Below are 21,118 nucleotides of genomic sequence, written 5' to 3'. Positions count from 1 at the left end.
GGAGTTGGCTGGGGGGATCATGGCTCAGGGACTGGCTGGTGTCAGTTGGCAGGTGGTGAGCAGTTGTATCTTTTTTTTTTTTTTAATGTTGTTTTCCTTTTCATGACATCATTAGCATTAGTACTATTAGTATTATTTTATTTCATTTATTTTTAATTATTAAACAACTTCTCTCAACTCACAAGTTTTCTTACCTTTTTCCTCCGATAAGGAGTGGGGAGGTGAGTGAGCGGCTGTGTGGTGCGTAGTTGCTGACAGTTTAAACCACAACAGACATTCTCTCTCTTTGTGTTCATATGTACATGTGCATATTTGTCTAGATACCTCGGGATTTTTGCTTTTACAAGAGGTGATAGGACAACACAAATCCAACAGAAAAGCAAAGAAGATAACTGCAGAACAGCCCTGAAACTGCACAAGCCTTTTATTCTTTTGGTTCTACCTGTGATGTATTTAATTAATCCTCCAATACAAAGGCCAGGAAAAAAATTGCTCTTTTATCAATTCCTCAAGAAAAGGCCAAAGCAAATTGAAAATAATTGTGTTTAGATCTATAGAAAACCCTGCAATGCTGGTATGGGATTTCTTATTAAAAGCCAATGATCAATTCCACCTACCGTGTCTGCGCCATTATCTCCAAGGAGCAGGATCCGGTTGTCGTTGTAAGGAGGGTCGTGTTTTTTAATGCCAGCTCTGTTTTCAGCTTCAGCTTCTTTCTTTCTGCTTGGCTTTGTGGTATAACCCAGTGCCATGAACTGCCACCTGAAAATCAGATGAAAGTGATTCCTGCAGTAGAATTGGACGTCAGGTATTATTGTGATCTTGGTTGTTGTGATAAGGGTTAACAACACAGCAAGTGTCATGCGTTTAAAGAAACAGTTTCGGCTATGAAGTACTTTTTTTACATGAACTCTGCACAGCTGGCTTTCCAGAGAGTAGACATGTTGCCAAGTAGTGACGTTGTATTTTCATAGTGTTTAAACATTAGTAAAACTGCTCAGTTGATTGGTTTTGGTTTGGGTTTTTCCATTTGCACTGAGTTGGCATTGTAAATGAAGAGCAGGTATATTGTTCATTTTATCAACAGGGAAGGAATATGATTGTATTACTAATAATTAAATATAATCATGTTTTAACCAGTAGCTTTGCAACCTGACTACAAATATTTTGGTGTCCTTGTGGTCTTTGTTTGTTGACATATGTACTTGTGGTTCTGTGAGTAATGGCATCAACAAGGATAGTGTTGAAGGTAAGGATCTTTAAATAACTGTGAAGGTTTGAGGTGGGAAAGTGGCTAGAAATACTCATTGTCTGTATCCCCAGCAATTCTATTGCCGCGTGTATCATGAAGACATTTGCCCAAAGGATTAGTGGTTGAATGCAGGAAGGTGAGGGTGACATCTCAAAACTGTTTCCAGGATGACAGATGTTTTCCAGTTCAGGAAAGGAAAGTGTACTCAGAAGGTCCTTTGGCCTAAGCTCTTTCCTTCTGGGTGAATAACAGCTCCTTTCCATCCTTGATTCTGAAAACAGTACGAAGAGCAATAGATGAAGGTGGCAGGGAGTCACACTGTTTGACAGCTCTGTCTTCCGCCATCGCTGCCACAGTTTATCTAAAGTAACTCTGCTCTATGAGAAAGAGCAAGTGAAAGTGTTTCCCAAGCTGAATTGGACACACTTGAATCCCAGATGCAGGGTGGCTGCAGGACTAACATCCTATCAGGTGACACGTTACCATGTTCTGTCACAAGCTTCCTGCCTCCAGTGATCTGTAAGCCAAGTGGTAGCAGAGTTACCATCCTCAGCGTAATCATCATCTTTGTTGTTCTTTGGAAGGGAAAGTCTGAACTCTCTTCCTCTGAAGGAAACGAACGCGGTAACTTGTAACTGATTTACTGATGGATGCCTAGAGTTTGAATATAGAAAAAGACTGTGGTGATGCCCCCAGCAGGTCTCAGTGCCTCTTGTTCACTGTAGGATGCTTTCCTTTTCAAAGATGCTTCTGTGATGCAGAAGAGGCTGTAGAGAAAAAATAAATATAACCCAGGATCAGCACTTACAACCATAATGAAAAGGAACACAACCACAGACACTCACATTTTGTGCAGAAAGACAGGCAGGTACAAGTGTAGCTGCAGAAATGCCTAGAAATGAGCTCTGTGCCCCACGTTTACAATGGCCGAGATGTGCTCCTTGATAGTGTCTTCAGCATCAACAAAACTGTGAGGCTTAAGATGGAGAAATCCCTCTGCAGGTTAAATTTCATCTCTGCTTTCCTTGGACCTCTTTCAAGCAGTCGGATCTGGGGGAGCAGGTAGCATCGCAGCAGTAAGCAGCATAGTGATAATTCAGAGGAAATCTATTTCTTCACATACAAAAGATCCTGCAGCCAAGATGCTGCAACCCTGTGTCTACAGCCCTGTCTCCTGAGAGTTCCGTGCACACACACAGAATTACCTTTTATTTCTAAGCCGAGAGGTCTTAGAATACATGCATTTGGAAGAGATTGCATTTGGGCCAAAAATTTCAAGCTGCCTCCTGTGATACTTGATCAGCCTTTCTGATGTGAGCCTTTCTCAGAAATGCTTTGGTTGTGTTGTTTCTGCAGGTGTTACAGAATCTAAAGCTTAAGTCGTTGGAAACAGATCATGACTCTTGCAGAAAGCTCAGCTGAGCCGGAGCCAACGGCTATTGCATGCAGTGGCTTGAGGAAAAAGCCAGTGACCCATTCTCAGTGTAGAGCAGAGAACAGTTGGGACCCTTTCTTTTTTTTTTTTTTACAAATGAAATGAAGTGACAAATTCTGAAGCACAGTGCTATACGGAGACCTACAGCTAAACTTTTAAAAATAATCGGGGGGAAAAAGAAAAAAAGGCAAAACCAAACAGTGTTCCCTTTTTTCCCCCAGAGGTTTCACATATAAAAAGACAAGACACTGAGGACAGTGTCTATACACATTTTTGTGAGCATTTGATTGCTCAGGCACCTGCAGTTAAATTTCTCTGCTTCAAAAATAAGCGAACAAACAAAACTAAATATAGAAAGATGGCCCAATGCATTTTGTAAATGCAGAGCTCTGCAGTGACAGTGGCTTTCAGAGCTGAAGTCCCTATTAATAACTTCCCATTACAAACCCCAGGCCTTTGTTTTGCCGTTATTGACAGTGTTTGAAGTTAAATTCAGTGCATGGTTACTTGGCTGTTACCTAAGCAATAGGTAGCCGTGGAGTAGTTTAGCTGGGGGCTTCATAAGGGCAATATTCACATTTATAGGATCTCCTTCTTGCTTTGCTTCAGGATTCTCTGGTTTCCTGCAGCTGATTGGTTTTATTTTTAACATAATGTAGCCTTTTTCCTCTTGTGGAGAGTAAGTGGTGTAGTAAACATAGGGTTAAAGTGTTTATATTGTTTTAATTGTTTGTGTTTGGGCATAAACAAATTACATCAGGCTGGTAAATGGAGGTGAAGAGCTGTATGCTAGAGGCTTTGGAGAAGCCAATTAAAGTGCTATAGAGAGACATCTAGTGTATTATCCCCATTTGTAGAGGTGTTTCATTTTAAGAATGAGAATGTGCTGGTTTACTCTTTCCCAAATTTTTAAGTAGTGTTGTGGTGTTTGGCTGTTTCATATTGTTTAAGTCTGGAATAATTCCTCTGTAAATGAGTATTTTCCATGCAGTGCTGTGAACACCTGTGCAGAGAGGTGTCAGCCCTGTGCCCCATCAGCCAGCCTCCATCTGCAGAAGTTCATTCCTGTTACACCCATCGCTGTTTCCGACGCGTCCCCGCAGCCACACAGGCGTTCTGAGGAGTTCTGGAAGCCGGGGAGGGATGCCAGGTTCCTTCTCCTCTTTGCTCTCGCTTCCCCACGTTCCTTATCCCTGCAACAAAAGTAACGAAGCATAGGAAAAAAGTTCAAAAGCGTATTGGTGACTGATTCTGTGATTATTGTGGGTCTGTTCACTGCAAAGCCTTGGCCGTGTTTCTCTCTTTTCTAATCCGTTGTTCAAGCTGCAGATGAAGGTCGAATCCTCATTGCGTTACTGTATCTGTTAATTGTTCTTTCAACCTCCTTTGCTATGAATTAATGCAATTTCCTTGACAATAATTCATAGCAAAAATTTGATTCTGCAAGTGAAATTAGTCAAAAGCCATGAAAAAACCAAAATCTCATCCCCAAGTAATTCATCGGCCTAGTAAATAATCTCTTGCATCCGGAGGTGCGTGCCCAGATGGAGTGTGCGTGCCCAGCTCAGGCCCGCAGACGGCGTGTGGGGTCAGCACCCAGTTACTGTGACAGCGGCGCTGCAGTGTTCAGCTGCAGCAGATCTCAGCCCAGCTGCATCTGTGCGTTGCGCCAGCCTGGAGGGGATCCGCATCACGCCTCTACCAAACAAGAACCACCAGTGTATTTACACTAACGTAGATACGCTGAGGGTGACGTAGCTTGGAGAGGCTCAGAGGTTAAGGCCTTGACCTCCGGGGAAAAAAAACTATAGCTGAAGTCCCTAGCAGGTGAAGTGATTATCTGAGCAGCTCTTGCCTAATCTCAGAAATCCTTTTGTTACCCCATAGTGTAGAGCACAGGATCAGTGACCTTATCTGCATCCTCATGAGGAGCAATTTCGCGATCTGAGTAAGCCACCCGATTGTGCCACCTGGGATGCTCCGTCTTTATGCAGTAGGGAATATTGATTATACTTCAGCTAGTCCAGAGCAGTGGAAGGAATCGGAAATGGATCAGGGCTTTGCTTCCTGACTGCCTAACGAGAATGCTTGGCTCTGCTTGCTCCCGCTCTCCCGAAGGCAGCCTGTTGCAAGCTGCTGTGTTCTGTACCATTCTCTGCGCCGCCTGATAAACCACTTGCCCGACTTTGGGCTCTTTTACCGCCGTCAGTGACGCATGAAAAATGTACTGTCAAGCTGTTGGTTTTGATGACTTTGCAACCTACCTGACCTGCCAGAAACAAGAGAAAAAGACAATCATCACCTCGTGGCTGTTGATTCACTGTCAAATTTTAAATAGTCCTGAAAACCAAAGTGGAGTTTCTTTCTTGGTGAGGTAGAAATGAAAGGGGGCTCTCACGCTGGAAGGAGCTACAATTCAGGGCCTGCAGAAAATAGATCCCAGCACGGAGTTTTCTTCATTACAGCAGCTCATCCAGACCCTCACACTCCCATAGGCCTGCAGAGACACAAATCCTGTTGCTTTTAATAGCAGCAGGAAGCTCAGAGGCAAATTTGGCCCATGATTCTCTTCTAACACAAAGTGAAACTTAGGTTTATGTTGTGATGAACTTCCTCCAGGAGCACTTAATTTGTTTTCCTCCTCTATGTCCAGCTTGCAGCAGGGTTTGCTCCTTTCTGAGGAGGAAGGACATGGGGTGAGAAAGCAGCACCTTGCTTGGGACTGTGTTTCTGAGCAGGATGTTTGGACAAGGGGTTCTTGCAAAGGCAGCGACTCTCTGGCCCAAGGGCACCTGTGTTTGCAACGTGGTTTTTGCTCTGCCCCGAGATTTTGCTCTGCCATCTTCTCCAGCCGGCATGAGGAACCCAGGCACTTCAGGACTTGACAAAGACATGCCTGGTCAGAGGGGAAGGAGGCGCTGCCTGGACCTGGTAACTCTTGGAAACCTCCTCCTCTTGCTCTCTGACAGCAGAGGAACTCCCAGCCAGAAGCAAAAGGGCTCATCACAGGCTCAGCACTGGCTGCTGAGGGGGAATTAGGAGGATGGGTGGTTGGGGGCTGTACCGGAGTCCATCTTGTGTTGTGCTCGCTCTCAAACTCTCTCCATAGGCAGCTTCTCCTCCAGACCCAGGCTGAGGCCCTGATGGCTGAAGCAAGCAGGAAACGAGCTGCACATGTATAGCTCCAGCACTGGGCTCAGAGCTCACACAGGGGCTCGTTGGGAACCCTCGCTCCCTGGGAACAGCAGAGTCCTGCTTTATTTTCCTTCATATTTATTGTAACAGCCACAAAATGGCAGCAACAACGTCTCATGGAAAGATGTTGTCACAAGCATTGTTTACAGGCTACCCGTTTAAACAAGGGAACTACTTGCCTTGTGGATTTTCAATCTTAGATCCATCGTACAGGAACGTTACACAGGGTTACGTAGCGTCATGGGAATTTAGGGACAGGGGAAAGGTGAAAAAACCTGAGAAAGGTTTTCAAGTCTCTGGTACAAGGTCTTTCACACGTCCTTATGCAATGATGGGGCATGTGTAGAGCAAGCACCTGTCAAAAGGTTACAGGTGGCTGGTATTTGGGGTTTTTTTGTTGCTTTTATGATAAACAGAGAATTGTAAGGATTAGCAAGAGGATAAAGACATCTGTACTCTGGGACCTGTCTCGGAAGGATAAGTAGTGATAGCTTTTAACATTCTAATATGCCTTATACTACACTAACGGGCCTAAAGCAGCATTTTATTCTGAAGGTAGATCTGTTGACATCAGAAAAGGAGACTTGGCTGCTACCGGAGTGTACAGAACATACAGCAGCCTGTAATGTGGGAAGGTATTGAGCTCTTATTTTTGTGATGCAGTCCAAATAGGAAGTAATTACAACCGTATCCTGTCCTGCATCAGGAGAAGTGTGGCTAGCAGGTCAAGGGAGGGGATTTTCCCCCTGTACTCTGCTCTTGTGAGACCCCACCTGGAGTGCTGCATCCAGCTGTGGAGCCCTCAACATCAGAAGGATATAGATGCATTGGGGTGAGTCCAGAGGAGGCCACTGAGATGCTCCGAGGGCTGGAGCACCTCTGCTATGGGGACAGGCTGGGAGAGTTGGGCTTGTTCAGCCTGGAGAAGAGAAGGCTCCAGGGAGACCTTCTAGCACCTTCCAGTACCTGAAGGGGCTACAAGGAAGCTGGGGGGGACTTTTTACAAGGGCCTGTAGTGACAGGACAAGGGGGAATGAGTTTAAATAGAAAGTGGGGAGATTTAGATTGGATATCAGGAAGAAATTCTTCCAGCAGAGGGTGGTGAGGCACTGGAACAGGTTTCCCAGAGAAGCTGTGGATGCCCCATCCCTGGAAGTGTTCAAGGCCAGGCTGGATGAGGCTTTGAGCAACCTGCCCTAGTGGAAGGGGTCCCTGCCCATGGCAGGGGGGGTGGCACTAGATGATCTTTAAGGTCCCTTCCAACCCAAACTGTTCTGTGATTCTAGGTAATTAAATTCTGAAAGTTTGGAAACCATGACAGTTGACAGAGAGTGCTTTTTCAAGAGAAGTAAGCGTGTGTTTTAATATCTTCTCTTTCAAGCTCCTCAGCATTGCTAATGCTATTTGCTCTTCCCCCTTCCCATTTTTTGCTCTTCATACACAATCAGATCGCAAGATTCAGGCTTGTCTTCACCTTCACTTACTAAAGCTCTTCTCCCTGGTATTACAGTACTTCAGACTTCCCCTGGCTCTACTTCTGTGCTCGGTTCTAGTCACAGCTAAGCAGCTGCCCCTGGAAGGGGAAGGGAAGGGCTGCTGTGCTCATCCCGCTCTGGCCTGTGCTGCTGGTGCTGCTGGTACCAGGGCGAGGGCCTTCTGCTTTGCACATGCAAGTGTATGCCCTTGGTAAGCCAGCTTTTAACAGGCGATGAACGCAGCTACCAGCCCCACAAGCAATACCACCCCTGTAGCATGGGGCTGAGCACTGGAAAATGAGCAGTAGTGGGTCACAGTTAACCTTTTCAATAAAATCAGGGGTGGGGGGGAAGTGATGGGAGCCAATTGCTGTGTATGCCCAGTAACTGATATATTTGTATTAATATAGCAGCAGTTTTTAATCTCTCTGGGGACATCTCTGGTTTGTACATCTGCAGAGCCTCATTTAGGGAACTGGAGAATAAGATTTCTTTTAAGTTTTGATAGAGTCTTTGGTTCTTGTGATCCAAAACAAGTTCAGGTTCAGGGAGCACTAACAGTTTCACCAGACACTTGACTCTCCAAATATCCCAGAGATGAATGCATCACAGCAGCTCCGTGAAGTTGGATTTTATCGTGTTCAGAGGAGGATAAGCTGAAGCAGAGGTGAAGCTGCATGCGAAGGCACAGCTAATTCTGGCCATGCAGAAAGAACAGGTGTCAAGGTGGTTTAGGTCAGTGTACTTCTCCAGCAACTTGATCACATTGTTCCCAATTAACTGTTGTAGCCTATGGTTGTTTTCTTGTGTATATGTACTGGGATTATCTCAGGGTAGTCACTTATCTCTGTCTTTCTTTCCTTTGAGACTGGTAGTTACACCTTTGATAGATTCACTTAATAGACTCATTAAGGAAATGGAGGGAATCTCGCCTAATCGCCTGCCACATCACTGAGCCTGGGTTGCCTGCTTTTCTACCACAGACAAATAGGAAAACAAAACACTGCCAAAGACATCTCTGTGTGCAGCCCCCAAGGGCCCAGAAGTGCTGAAAATTATGAGGATTGAAAAAAGCCAATCTGCTCTACAATATGTGATTTACTGCCTACGGAACTGGTGATGGCTTGGCTACACTCCCCGCCAGTCACAGGAACAAACAGGTGCTGTGTTGGGGCACTGAGGAGGATGAAATGCAGGTGAGAAGTTCCCCTGGTCCAAGCAAATTACAGTCATGCATAGGCCCACGGGTGGGTCATGCTGAAGTGCCACACAAACAGAAGCTACTCTGTAAATAAGGAGTAAAATAAGTTATCACTGCTCTGAGTGTGGGTAAAAAGCATTTGAAAGGGCCACTGTGTTTTCCTTTTCCTCCTCCCCTTTAATGCCTGGAGAAGCCACTTAACATCTCTCCTGACCCAACCGCCGTCCTACACCACGTTCCGATGGATTGTGTGCCATAAGGGTCCTTAGTTGTGTCTTGCTGCCGGGGATCAGCTTCACACACACTTAGCAGTGGAAAACCATTAACTGCTACAATCTGGCCTCAGATTAAGTGACCCAGAAACATCTTTCATTCAAAACGTCTGTTTAAGTCTTCCATGAACTGTGTACGCACCTTATTCTTGCTGTTATCGTTGCTCAGTTCTCTCTAATAGCTGCTCTCTGTATACTGGTTCTCCGTGTCCACGCAGGATTGTTCCAGAAGGCTAGAGAAGCAATATGATTTAGAGGAATCATTTGGGCAGAACAAGTGGATCTATGCTGTTGAGATTCAGTTATTTGAAGGATTCTCAGGGACCATATTCCCAAAGGGAAAGTCGAGAGAACACAGAGATCACCCAGACCTGAAATGGTGGGGAAATATGTAACTCTGCACCTGGAAACGTGGTGTATAATCAACTGGCACTAATAGAGTAAGGGCAGTCTGATCTGATGTGGTTTGACCTATTTAAGGTCGCTAATAAGCAATTAACCCATGAGGTGACTGTAACGGACATCATTTTAATCAAGATTGAATTATTAACTTACCAGGCACGCTCTGGAATTTATCAGTACCCAGGCAGGACGAAGCCCCTTGGCTGCAGTAATTACAGATCCCTGCACTCAGGAAACCCTCCCAAAAGATGCCCACCGGATCAGATTCACCAGTTAGTGCTTTTCTCCTTGCTGCCACTCGAAGGCCACCTCCCCGGTTTTACATTCAATTTGTCTTTTGCCGAAAAGCTGCTAATTTCATGCTACTTTAGGCCTGCGGCAACCAGCCTGTTGCTAAGCAACCTCCAAAATACTGAAGGGGCCGGTCTAGCTGCTTTCCTGCAGCCCACCCTTATTCTTACTTATTTACTTACACATCTTCTTTATTTATGTAGCTAAACCGATTTCTTCCAGAGCGCAGAAGCAGAGCCGTAAGCCTCCGACGTGCAGCAGGGTGCCTTTACTTGCACAGCTGTTTGTCTTCTCTCCAACACCACCCTCTGCCATATTTTTACTGGTTTTCCTGCTCATCAGCTGAGCAAAATTTTCATGATGTTTGTCAAGCTGGGGTGGCATCCAGGAGTTCACTGAAAGTGTATTTTAAAGGCGTAGCTGTACCCGGTGTGAGGTAGCAGCTGAGATTCTGTGTGGTCCCCCCAGTCCTTGATGGAAAGGGTCAGAACAAAGATGGCTTTGAGCCATTTTTCTGCTTACTTCATGTCTGGCTGCTGTAACTTCAGTTGTATCCACGTTGCAGGCTGCTTGTAGCCCAACTAGATCGGCAAAGAGGGAAGAGACGGATACCTTTCATCTGCCCAGCAGCGCTGGGAAAAGCCCTGATGTGGAGGCAGTTCTGCAGGAAGAACGGCATTTTTGTGGGGTGGGGTTGGGATCTCGGCCAGGGCACAGATTGGCCTTAAGTTGTCTCGAGGAGAGGAGCAGGTTGCTGATGGAGTATTTGATGTGTAGATAAGCTGCTAGAGCGTTTCTAGTGGCTGCACGGGGATAGAGGAGGGTGGCAGAAGTATAAGGAAGCTGTTAGCATGCCATTTTTTCTAGATGTGCTCCCAAAATGAGGTAAGGTGGAAGTGATTGGACTTGATAATCTTAATTGTCTTTTCCAACCTAAAAGATGCTGTGTGTCGCCCAGAGAATCTCCTTGCCAAGCAAAAAGCTGATTTGAATCACTTCTCACAACCAGGAAAGCACCGAGTGTATCTACCACAGCAGAGCCTGGCTGTTTGTTGTGGGAGCTCTGGTCACATCCGCATCAGTGCTGGAGTGCGGTGGGAACTGGTGAGGGAACGGCCACGCTCTTCAGTAAATGCTCCAGAAACAGCTGAGATGCTCTCACGAGCTCCAGTATTTTGTACCTTTTCTCCACCACAATACTGTAGCTTGAAGAAGAGGAGGATGAATCCTGTAGAGAGTTATTTGGAACAAACAGATAGAAAACAAGCTGTAGCTGGCTTGTTCGTTTAGCTCGTTAGTGAGTTGGTGGGCGGTTGGCTTTCCCAGTTGTGCTGTCGCTGACGGGGCTCGGACTCTGCTGCCATTGCTCTCGGGCTCCAGCTCTGACACTCGCTACTCAGGACCTGCGTATCGTTCGGCGGGTGGTGAGCAATTGTATCATATTATTTTCCTTACATGTTATTATTAGCATTACTGTAATACTCATTTGTGTTCCATTTTTAATTTTTTCTTATCTCAATCCACGAGCTTCCTTGTCTTTTCCTCTGCTTCTCCTCCACCGGAGGAGGGGGAGGTGAGCGAGCGGCTGTGTGGTACGCGGTTGCTAGCCGGGGTTAAACCACGACAGACGTCCACTTCTTATGTACATGCAGAGACGTGCTGATCATCAAACCTTTGCAGACCCGCAGCTCTCTGCATTTTTAAAACACAGTTGAGGTTTCACAAGCCCAGCTGTGCTATTTTTGTTAGCGTGTAGGTTTTGGGGCTGTTACTCACACGGAGCTCAGAAATGTGCTCGGTGCGTGGGCAATTATTTCAGTTATCTCAGGTATTCTCTGGGCTGAGCTGTGAACCAAAGCCAGGGGGCTTAGAACCAGCACAGATGCCCAGGAATAATGGTTACAGCCCTGAGAAGTTGTTTCAGGTACTTTTAAACCAGATTGAGTCAACAGATGGTAATTTCATTAATTGAAGATAGGAAGAAAAGGATACGGGAAGATGTTGGGTGTTTAGGGAGCAGAAGGTGATGACTAACACCCTGAATGACACCCAGAGGCAGGCAGGTGGCTAGTGTGGGTGGGGATCGCTGCCTTTCGGGTGGCTCTTCCCACCTGATGTACTTTCGCTCTTGAACTTTCAGAGCTCTGGGAAAACGTAGGGTGGGGGCTGGAGTGCCAAGACAGGTTAAGTTACACCCAGGCTGATAAAGGAGACGTCGCTGCCCTGTGGCTGTGTCTGCTCACGGGTGAGGGTAACGCAGTATATGGCCTGACAAGACAACGTGGCCGTCCGCAGGGTACCGCTGCTGACAGATGGCCGAAAGCGCGGAGGCCCCGAGGTAGGGCGGGCGCTCCGTCTTTAGCTCACAGTGAGCTATTTCTCTTGCTGCCGTGGTACTCCCTTATGAGAGAGAACAGTCTGACTCCCATGTTTCTGGTCTTTCTCAATTTCAGAGTCTGAAGTAGTGTTAAGGAAACTATCCGTTCGGTTTTACCTTTTCCCCAGGGCTGTTCAGCAGAGATACCGTCGGGCTCGGTAATGCCCATGCTTGCCACGCAGGGGTATGCCCCAGAACCACCAGTGGGCCTCAGCCGTTTCGCTCCCCTTAAAACCGGGGGGAGCCCCGTTAATGTACTGCTAAAGCAATTACCAGTCCCCAGGCAACTCCTCCAGTCCCAGGCGTGCTGCTGGGTCCGTATTTAGTTCTGCAGGTTACTGCAAAGGTCTGGAGCGAGCTGTGTCTAGAGAAGAACAAAAGCGGTGTGGCGTTCCGCAAGTCGCCCGTCATACGGCTGAGAAAGGTGATCGAATCCCTCACCACTTTTAGGGAGAAATCAGTTTTGGAGAGTAATTAGTTTTAAAGAGTAAATAGAAACTGAGTTACTCTCCCACAAATGCAGCAGAGAAAGACATCTATAACCTTCCAAATGTTACATAGAACACCTGGATTTACATTAGATGTAATGTCCACATGGAGACAGCAATATAGGGTTTTTTTTCCTCATGTTAGTTATTAGTTTACTTTAAATTTGTTTCCTTTCCTTCATTTTCAGATCAGCATCCTCTTTGCACCATCAGACTAAATGCTGCGGTGGTGTTTTAGGGAAAAGAACGGTCCCCTGGGGTTTGTTCTGCAGCCTCCAGATGAGCGAAGGGTGCAGACACAGACTGCCCCCCTGTTCATCTGCGCTGTGAACCAAACTCGGGGTTGGAATGTGAGAGGTGGTGTCCCTCTGAATACCCATGGCCGGTGGGCTGAGACTGCTGCCTTATCTGCCTTCCTAGCCAGAACCCAGGAAAGCCAAAGAATGCTCTCTCTTACTTTTCCCTGGTTCTGTACCACTTTCTGCACGCTTTTCCTGTTTTGTTCAGGGGATTGACTTTCTGAACAGGGAAAATAACCACATTCATCATATAAAAAGTGTGATTTGGAAATACAGTGAGGAATTTTATGGTAGAAATCTCCTTTTTAAAACTTCTTTTTGCAAACAAACATCCTAAATTTTATTGCATCCTCTGGTTTTCTTTGTTTGCTGTTGTGGAGTTGGTTGGGTTTTTTTTGAATTAAGCAAAAATTAGCTCTCATTCATTCCAGGTGCTTCCCTTGCATTCCTTGCCGAAGGAATTTTGCTTAAGCACTTCCCCTATATAAAAGGCTTGTTAAAAATCAAGGCCAGATTAGAAGTTACGGCTTAATTTTCTCTCTAAATACAGCCCTTTATTTGGATGTTGAGGGGAGTCAACAGGAGTGCTGGGAGGGAGGGAGCTTCCAGGGGAGCACAGCCCTTGCACGCATGGCAGAAACGCTGACCTCAGCTTGAGCAGTACACTATGCCCAGCCTGAGCACATGGATACGAGGAGAAAATGTTCTCTTGCCCCGTGGACATCTGTGCTAAGCTGGAACGATTCCTGACTGCTGGGGGGAAGAAATGTCTCATTTATTTTCGTTGCATAGATATAATAGTAGCACTAATGCAAGACCTGTAGTCCAGATTTTAAATAAAGGCAGAATGGGGAGGGTAGAAGAGTAGGAGAAATATGTCAGGTCTCTGCTGTCTGAAGAAATACCTCATTATCACATGGAGAGCTCTTGGATAACATGTGTAAGAACCTGCCTTCTCTCCCCCTCCATACATACCATTTGAGCCCTTCAAATAAGCTTATTAGCAGTCAAATCAAGGCAGGTTAATCTTTAAATCATATGTAAATACATAAGCTTTTCTCATTGTGGTATGTGGAAGCATTAAGCGTTGATGCAGATTTTCACAGTAGGAGACTACATCAGCACGGTTAAGCACTGAAATAGCTTGTCTCCAAATCATCTTCAGAGAACAGAATTTCCCTTTCACTGTACTGTAAGGTGATAAACAGGGATTTAGCAGCAAAGGATAATGTAAAGCTTAGATTAGTGGATGCTGCTGGAAGTCTTATACGGCGGATCAGCGTGCACGCTCCTGAGCTGCTTTCTTCTTCTGGAGTTGACCTGTACAAATTCCAGAGAAATTTGTCCAGGGGAGCAGTGACCTCAGGAGGGATGCCTTCCATCCTTCCCAGCAAATGGATCTCATGTCAAGCGCTTTCTGTATCAGATCCCGTTACTCATCTTTGGTATAAAGATACACTACCACGTGCTGTGCTCTGGACATTTTTGGCTACGTTCAGTCCTCTGACCTCCAAGTTAACGCTTGCATTTTTAACTCCAGCACTGTGGGACGTGCTGCTCTCAGAGAGTATCAGTAGTTTGTACTTTTAATGTATAATGCATGAAATAATCTCATTTCAGAGCCCTTCAGTGTGCCTCAGTCTAGACTGCATATCACAGTCAAACCACCGACTTCTGTACCTCAGCCGCCCAGATACCGGGACCAGTCTGTCTAGTTCAGTCCAGTTCAGCTGCACACGTGCCATTTCCTGACCCGCACCACTTCAGTCTTCATGACTCTTCCTCTCATCTCCCAAGCAACTATACTGCAGATTTAGTTTTCGTTTGGGGAATATGCCATTGCTGCTGTGCTCTTTACACACGGAAATGTCACACCTTTTCCATTAGCCTTCCATCAGGGGGTCCATGTGGAAAACGTTGCCCCAGCTGGACTTTGCGGGGGTGCAGAGCAGAGCATGTTACGGTGGGTTTGTGCCTGCCCAGCTCCAGAGGTTTTGGTGGACAGAGGATGTGCTGTGGTCCTGCCTTTCTTTCTTTTATTTAACTACAAGAATTTCTCATAGTGCCTGGCTCTCCAGCCTTTCGTTCTTTCTCCTTTTTTTCTTACTTCAGGCTAAAGGTCAGGTGCAAGGTGACTGGCAGTACTAAATTCAGACCCGTCTTCCAGGTGAACACCTCGCTGCGCTCTCCGCAGGGTCCCACCTCCCTGTGCAGCTGAGCGAGTTCGTAAGGCATTCAGCAACACTGGAGAAGAAAACTTGGCAAACATCAGAACAGCAGCAACAACAATAAGAAGACCACTTACAGTCTTGCATTTTTCATACATTTTGCCATTATTAGTCTTTCTCCGGGAGGTAGAGAAGAACTGCTAATCTGACTCTGGGGAGGGAAAGTTAATTATGGAAACATGTATATCAGCCCTGAGAAAGGCAGGTGTGGGTTTAGAATGAGAAGCTCCATGTCCTGGGCTCCAATCCGCACCTCTTCATGTGACAGATGTCACTGTTTAATGTGCTACTTGATGTTCACTAGTATCTTTTGTTTGCTCTGAGTGGAAAGCCACTAGACCGTGGGTGAAGGCAGCAATACAGACATATACTTGCTGTTTGGTTGTTGTTTGTGTGAAACCTGAATTAGTTCTGTTCCTCTGGTGAAGCTTTTGCTCGGTAAAATTTGGCTCTGCTTGCATTAGCCTGTGGGCTGTTTGGTGAAATCCCTTGGGATTTCAGTTCACGGATTTCACTTGTTTCAGGGTGAAACCCCTGAATCAAGCTATACAGAAATCAGACCAGAAATCCATATGAATCATTGTAGCGCAAACCACTCGTACTGCGACTTCTGTGCTAATTTTCTTGAAAAACATGCTTGACCCCATTTTTTTTCCCTTTTAAATTCTAGTTGAAGTGATAAATTCAAGAAGTTTAAAATCAATTTCACAGGCGGTGTTGGGTTAGCATCAGTTTATTACGGAACTTTGCTCCCAAGGGCATTTGCATGGTCTAAATGCCATGCACACATTATTCAGTTGTTGGATTAACAGCCCCAGGGAAGATATATCAGAGACATTTACAGTGGCAAACAGATTGTTAATGTTTGTGCCCTGAGCAGCCGGAGGGACCTGTCTGTGGTGCCTGCACTCTGAGGGCATGGATTCAGGAGAGACTGTCGGTGGCCTTGGGGCAGGGGTAGGAAGGTCCCAGTACACGGCCCTGCTCCAGAACTGCTGCCACCTCCCTCAGCTTGTGGTGTTGAGGTGTTTAGGGGTGTCTGCTGTCGCTGAACTGGGAGGGGGTAAAAACTGGGTACTCAAAGAGAAGGGTGGAACAGGGGCAGAAGCCTGCTGCTGTTCAGGACATTATGCTTTAAGCCAAGTTTAGGGATTTCTGTCCCTTCCTTCTGACCAGTTTCTGCAGCGATGCCTGCAGTGCATCAGAGCGCATTATGGCACGAGGAGCCGTTTGCGTGTCATGGAGCTCACCAATACCACCCCTTCCCTTTCCAAATCAGAAAAACCAAAATCCCTCATTTGCTAAAAGGATGGCTAAGGAAGACATGCCCTCAGCTCTGTTTTAAACCTCAGTGCGTTACGTGATGGTAAGATTCAATATTCCTTTTACGTGGCCGCAGCACCGGCTCAGGGATGCCCGGCTCCTCCCCTCTCCCTCTGCCCTACTGCCTCCATGGGTCGGCACACCACAACTTTCCGTGGGGCCATGCCCCGGCAGCTGGGGCTGGTTGGAGCCCTGTGCTGCCTTTGGCCCTGGAAAAACACAACAAGCAAAAAGTCACCCCAGCTCTAGTGCGAATTTACAGCAGGCAAGAAAGAAGCTCGTGAGGCGAGACAGTTGACATCTGAAGGGAACTTAGCTGAAGAGAGGAAGTAACTTCTAGTGCCCTTAGAAAGGAGCAGCATGAAAAAAAAATATGAAAACATAAATGAAAAATGTGAACTTAATTCATTAAAAACCCAGAGAGAGTCCTGAGTTAATTTAAAAGTCTGCAACGTGTTCTGGAAGGGACTGAGCTGAGGAATGATAATGGGTACGTACCTGTAGGCTGGCATCTCGGCTGCGCTGCTGTTTAATCTTTTTCAGGTTTGTATGGTTTTTAGAAATCAAAAGGGGCAGATTTGTTTTAGGCAGCTTCATGTTTGGCTGTAGTTTGAGGTTAATGTAAAACCCGAAATGAAGTGCAAATTTGCACCCTTTAAATGGCAAGCATTCATAACCATCTCTTTGAGAAACAGAACAAATGCACAGGGCAGAATTAATTGAGAACATGCTTTGAAAAATGCTGCAGGTTGGGGAGCTGTCAGCTGGCCTGCCTGTCCACCGTTTGTAGTTGCAGGGGTGAGGCTAACAAATAGTTTTCCTTCTTTTCATGAGTGTTAAAGGTCATCTAGGAGCGTTGTGGAAGAAAATCCGTATGCTGCAGCAGTTGCTGCATGGGAGCAGGACGAGCGTTTTGCGTGGCACACAGCTGATTTGGGGGGGCTGGGAGAGGGGAATTTAGTTTCAATCCGTAAAGAAGCACCGAGTGATGTTTGTAAGGGTTCCTCCTGCTCTTGCAGTGACTTTGCTTTGGCATTTCCCATAAGGCTGGAGGAGAGCAGGGCAACAGTAGTGCCCTCCGCTGTTACTCGTGCTTGCAGTCAATAACTGAAGAGGCAGGGCTGGCAACGTACCGCGAGGACTCGGAAGTCCTCAGCTTTTCCCTGCGGTGGGCTACACTGAGGGGGAGCGTCACTGGTCTGTTGGGAGCGCCTGCGCCTCAGCCGTTCCAGCCATGCTGACCTCTGCGCTGCTGGGAGAGGGAGCGTTCGCCAGGAGCCAGCGGAACGGCTTTGCTGGCTTTAATCTGGGAAAAGGAGTTTCCAGTCTTGCCTGCTTTCAGACCGGGAGAATGTGGTGTAGCTGCAGACTGGGAGGATTCACCCCTCTAAGTACATGCGCTCAAGCACATCAAGCCCAGATTGTTCCACACATTTGGAGGATTATTTTAGGAGAAACACAGGTGCATACTCCCACTTCCTTGGGGAAAAAAAAAAAAAAGGCCAGGCTATCTGACATTTTAAATAATAAAACTTGGAGAAGCAGTTGCTGAACTGTAGCTCAGCCTGAGCCCGGCAGCTGCTTTTATTGACTGGCGTGGGGTGCTCCTGCCAGCACCGGTGTGGCCTTCAGCCACGTCTAAAGTTATTTACCTTCTGAGGCCTAAAACCAGACCGGTTATGGATAAAATCGCAGCCCCAGCACAGCAGTGAAGGCTTTGCTCCTTACTTAGCGTGTGGGTAACGGCTCGAAGCGAGCTCAGCAGCCGCTCCCGGCCTTTGGCTCCGGCGCAGGCGTTCGGCTTGGCGGAGGGTTCCAGGACCAGCTCCCCAGGGCAGCAGCCACGTCTGTGGGGGGCTCTCGGTGGCACTGCAGGCCACAGCTTGCGGGCAGAAGGTGGTTCTCTGGTGATCAGACAACCCGTAGAACCTCACTCTGCTTTGGGATTCACAGGGTTTACTTGTAACCAGGTGTCTTTCGCTTGCTGGTCATGCTGGAAATAGGTTTTACAGGACATTACTGGGTGAGGGAATTGTGAAAAAGAGAGTGATGCTACCATTATTTATTCCTATCTGGAAAAAAAACCCCATAAACTTATCTTGAGCTGCCAAATGCCATTCCAAGTGCTTTGAAAGGAGTTTATGTTTCCTTATCTGCAGACTGCTGTGATCTTCCCAGGTTCATTAATACATGAAAAGCGAATCGCAGAAAACGCCTTTGTGTTTCAGAAACAGGGTGGCAGGAATGGAGGCTTAGCAAGAAGCTGCACATACCTCACATACGTAACGCTTTCCCGTCTATCAGAAGATCCTATCCCTGTCAGATAGCAGCAAGACATTCCTGGGGGTGGAGTGAGAGTGACTTTATCTTGGGAGAGAGCAGGATTTTGCTTTGCTAAGCTAGCTGGTTTGCTCAATTCAGGAATTTTCCATTCACTTCTATCATCCACCAGCATGTAAATCCCAACAACTGTAATTAGGGCTACTTACCTTAATTAGTTAACAGTTTTCTGCAGCTCACCTGTCCTGCTGCCTCTCGTCTGTCATCCTGACTGCTTGGTTGAACCGCTGCTCCAGAAATTCCTGCTTTGGAGGTATGCTTTCAAAAACCGTGTCGTGGAGGGGACTGCGTTCTGCTCCTCGAGGAGGGCTGCTGCAAGGTAGAGATGGCGTTGTACAGAGAAACATTATTTGACTTAAAGAACTATGAGGCTGCACTATGTGTTTTTTATTGGTTTTGGTAGAATACTCATCGCTTCAGCACTCAGAAACCCGGGGAGGGGAAAGGCTCTGTGTTGAAACGCTGGGAGGAGGGTGTAGTGCAGTCTGAGGAGGTGGCCAAGGGCATCTCTGCTTCCCCTTCCTTTCCAGCTCCCCTGGTGTGGGCATGCTGCCACGACGTCTGGGTGGACATAGCTGCTTCAGTCAGTTTAATTCAGAAGATTCAGTTTAACTGTCTTGATAGCTGTCATTTTTTGCAGCGATTCAGAGCACAGCACAGGCCGTTAACGTGGATGTAAAACGAAGGCTCATAGGGATCTGTGGGCAGCTCAGTTCCATTAGCTTGAAATAACAGCTGAAAAACATCCTTTTTAAAGTAAAGATATGCATTTAGCCAACATCAAAAATCAGCTATTAGTTCTCGTGATGGCTGGGTAGAACCTGCCAAAATTACAAGCCCTCTCAAGGATAAATAGGAGAAGAATTATTCGGGTAATAATACAGCAGTAGCGTGTAGGTTGAGTTGTTAAATCACTGCAACCATTATGTTTAAGCTGGAAAAAAAAAAGGGTATATAGGCTCTGGTGCATAATTATGAACAGAAATGCCTGTTGGCTAAATCTGGGAAGGGACCTGAGGAGCTGCAGCTGCTGGCACTCCTGATTTGCGTTCTCCACCTCCTGCCCTTGCTGCAGAATTGAACTGGTGTCTCATTAACAGGGGAATGTTTGTTGTTGCACCGCCCGCTCCCTCCTGCGCCTACTCCAGTCCCCGCCGGCAGCCTCCGAGCAGGTGCCAGCGGGGCGGGAGGGGCTGTGGGAAGGGACTCGCTTTACCTCTTACAACAGGTACCTTTGTCAGCAGCCTCGGAGGAGCCGCTCTTAACCTTCTCCTTTTCGCTCTGGCTGCAAGGAAGAGAAACACTACCCACCCCACAAGGCCGCGAAAGCAGAGAGGAAGCGGTCATTGGAGGCGCTTCGGGAGCCCTGCGCGGGATTTAGCGTAGCAGGTACCGTTTGGTACAGGTGACACGGAGAGCTGGATGGAGCTTCGGGACCGGAATCTGAAGTGCTTCCACCGTGGGAATTAACTGGAAAAAATTTGCAAGCCTTTGAAGAAAAACTTTTACAAGGCACTGTAGGTGCGTTTCCTTGTCTCACAAGGGTTAAGCGTGATCAGAATTGGCTTTAGTCTCCAGGATTTAACCTCAAGTGCTGCATTTTTCCTTTTCCATAAGCCTATTAGAACTCTGTTTCCTAGCAATAACATGTCATTTCGCCCCCTATTTAAGTGAAAGAGGTGTTGGGGTTTTAATCCTGTACTACAGCTGTTGCTCAAGTTTCCTATTCAGATGCAAATAGCACCTGGTGCTGTTTAGATATCCGTGTCTTGGATAGAGATACTCTGGGAGCACGGGGAAGAGGGAAAAGGAAAAGCAAAGTGCTCTGACCCCGTTCCTTGTGGAAAGCAGGAGCATAACCATATGCCACCAGCAACCCGAACGGGAGATTTCTGCCAGGTTTGCTGCGTCCAGCACACACTCTTTTTGGAGACAAATCCACGTCTGCAATGATTTATGTTTCCTAGGCAGGAATGACTTTTCACCAGGAAGAACAAAAGGCTTCCAGAGAAGATAAAAATGTAGTGGATGAGTCTAAGCAGAAGTGCTGATTTGCTTAGGAGTTCTACCTTGCCTGCCTTCTGAAAGGAGCTTCCGTTGGGCCTGTTTTTTGTTTGTTTGTTTCTTCAAATCACTTGTTATTTTCTAGATTTTCATTTCTGGTTTTGAGAATCTTGATTTTTAATGATTTTTCCAAACCTTTTCCTTGCGCTGCTTTTTCTCCGTGTCAGAAGTTACGACAGATGAATTGGGAAGTCAGGAGGAATTTGGAAGGCGGCTACACTGTTTAGGACTCCTGGACGAGAGATATCACTTCTTGGTGTAAAGCAAACCAGTCCCAGATTCGTGTTGCAAACCTTCTGCTGTGGAAAGTTGCGGTGGCGTGAGTTGGGTTTATTTCATGTGTGGAGGTGCGAGCTTATTGAAGGGAGAGCTTGGAGCCTTCACTGTTATTGAAGGGAGAGCTTGGAGCCTTCGCTGCGTTCTGCACGGCTGTTCTACCCTGTGTTACCAGTAGAAGCTGCAGGGCCCCTTTTGGG

The 21,118-nt window shown here is 46.7% G+C and overlaps 1 protein-coding gene across 1 annotated transcript in view; it reads left to right on the top strand.

Moving 5' to 3' along the window:
- The window catches only part of LOC104505702 (rab GTPase-activating protein 1-like), a 71,147-nt gene that overhangs the window by 13,791 nt on the left and 36,238 nt on the right, over window positions 1–21,118 (top strand). The window lies entirely within an intron of this gene.

This window comes from Eurypyga helias, unplaced genomic scaffold (assembly GCF_000690775.1).
Source record: "Eurypyga helias isolate BGI_N326 unplaced genomic scaffold, ASM69077v1 scaffold2540, whole genome shotgun sequence".
NCBI lineage: Eukaryota > Metazoa > Chordata > Aves > Eurypygiformes > Eurypygidae > Eurypyga > Eurypyga helias.
Note: the sequence above shows the minus strand (reverse complement) of the source record. Positions and strands in the feature narration are given on the sequence as shown.